Genomic DNA, 2,500 nt, shown 5'->3' on the forward strand with positions numbered 1-2,500 from the left:
AGTATCAACAGAGGTATTTTTTGATACAGCAATAAATCAAACAATAGCAATGTGTACACTGAAGGGAGTGGAGTTTGAATGGAACTCGAATGAGCGACAAGTCAGTGCTGCACAACGGTCCTGGTGATTCTCACGCTCTGTTCACTGCCTACATTTATTAGACCAAAACTGTCGTGCCATCTTGTATATTTAGAGCCGGGGGTCAGGGGAGCAAGCCACAGTATCGGGACCCCTCTGATACACTCAAGCCTAAGACATGCTTCTCCGTTGCATGTCAGGGTTTGGCACAGGGCTCTGTGAAGGGTACAGCATGGCTTCCACGCAGAGGCATGAATTGGCTTTAATCATAATGTTTCACTGCATTTTTTTTGAATCAAATATTGAATTGAAACCAAACTTACCAAAAAAATAGGAACTACTTAAAATGACAGACACTATCTCTGAGAAAATCGTATTTGACAGGTACTTGTTGACATGTTTCCCATCCAGTAACAAGGAGGAGGAGGGGTTAATTACCCATACTGCAGCCTCATTTTTCAACATCAATCATGGTATTTCATCAGCATGATAGTCTGAGCTTTCTCAAGTTTTAATATATTTTCAGCTGTGACAACTTCAGTGTTGCTAATAGAGTTTCCAATTATTATGATTTACTGGCAACACACAGATAAAGTATAGATACAGCGGATACAAAGTCGAGCAACGCTGTCACATTCCAGTTCTATTTGGCAGAAACACAGAGGGTCAGAGAGAATAGGAAGGAGACCACACTGACAATGTGTGGAAGTGTACATAACCTTAAACAACCCTTCAGGAGAACAGGGCCTACACTCTTATCAGTCGGGGTGCCGTTCTACTCCAGCTTGAGTGTGTGTCTGTGTGTGTTTGTGCTTGTGTGCACAAATGCCATTGCACAAGTGACACATTAACCAATGACTCTGTTAATGAAGGACATGCAATCACTGATTCTCACCTTTTTGGCAGCACGCACGCACGCACACACACACACACACACACACACACACACACACACACACACACACACATGTAGATAGCAGGTTCAAAGTTTACAGATGGAGTAATCTATTCTCTCCCCCAACAGGGTGTAAAAAGGTTGAAGTGAAGGCCATTGGCTGCCATAAACCTATTTTAAAAGGTGGAGCAGAGAGCGTGATTTAGACACGTAGATAACTTTATTACCAGCCCACTGTAACACACAAACAAACTCACCTGCTCATAAATCAAGACAAGTTTGTTTGTATAACCGAAGATCTCAAACAATGGCTGCTTCTCCGTATTTTCTCTCGATGAGGTGCATGTGTGAACGCAGAAGTCAGAGTGAGACCCTCTGCCGTCTCTGCTGACTCTCTCCATCTGGCCCCCAAGAACAAAGTCTATAGAAATCCAGGAGAAGTCGATGTGTGAACACAGCAGGCGACCCCCAGAATTACAGACACTTCTAACGCGCAACAAATGCGAACATTAAAAAAAACTAAAAGAAAACAAATATGTCTTTGAGAAAAAGCAGTAACACACGTGGAAGACACCGGAGATAGTCTCTAGTCTAGAGAGTTTGTGTTGATAAGAGACGACTGTGTTGTCAAGAAATATCACGTGATCTCCACAGCGGATTGTTGAGGTTGCGAATGCGTTTGTGCAGAAAACCTCCCGCTGTGTTGTGCATGTGTGAAAGGCAAAGTCTGGGAAAACTCCGTAGCCAATTCTTCGTATTTTCTCCTGCAGGTCATGTCTGAAAGCAGCAAACGTCTCAATGGCCTTTACAGACTCACCTGAGCAGCTCCCAACCCTGTGTTCAAATCTCCCCCCGAGAGGAAGAAACCTCAAGCATAAGAACAACATAGAGCAATTTATCAAATATTTATTTTTTTAACACAATCCAACAACGGGATTATAACAAGAAGAACCATGTTGTATAACATCACAAATATTTGCCCAAGCGATCGAAGAGTCCACTCAAAATATATCCACACACAAAGAGCACAATCATTATCTCAGTGGCAAGTTGTGAGACAAAGTCATGAGGGAACTGGCCCATCAGGTCTGATGTGAAGCTGTACACAAACAGCAAACAGACACACACACGCACAGACGAGACGAGGAGTCTGTTAATGTGTGTGCCGTCATGCTGCCATCAAAGCCGAGAGCAACACCCACATAACGCACACAGCTGAGTCAGGTGTAGCAATTCATGCAACTGCACACAGATCCCTGTGAATGTTACCAGATGTACAAAAAGAGATTGTAGGGCAATAACTTACAGCACTAAAAGGTTTTAATGGCAGCATATGCCCGTATATGCATGTTTCCTCTTTTCAAGGTTAAATACATTTTCAATAACATAACAGAATCTACTGATGTTTACTATCCATCACTTACTGTGGTCTTGTACTTTTTGTTCACTATCATCTATAGGAAATTAGGTCAATTCGTTCAACATAATATTTGTCATACAATATTTATTTCCAATGTATGTTTATAT

General features: G+C 42.1%; 1 protein-coding gene across 8 annotated transcripts in view; it reads right to left on the reverse strand.

The window, feature by feature from the left end:
- Window positions 1-2,500, reverse strand: part of rbm47 (RNA binding motif protein 47) — a 31,240-nt gene that overhangs the window by 18,482 nt on the left and 10,258 nt on the right. The window lies entirely within an intron of this gene.

This window comes from Pleuronectes platessa, chromosome 3 (genome assembly GCF_947347685.1).
Source record: "Pleuronectes platessa chromosome 3, fPlePla1.1, whole genome shotgun sequence".
NCBI lineage: Eukaryota > Metazoa > Chordata > Actinopteri > Pleuronectiformes > Pleuronectidae > Pleuronectes > Pleuronectes platessa.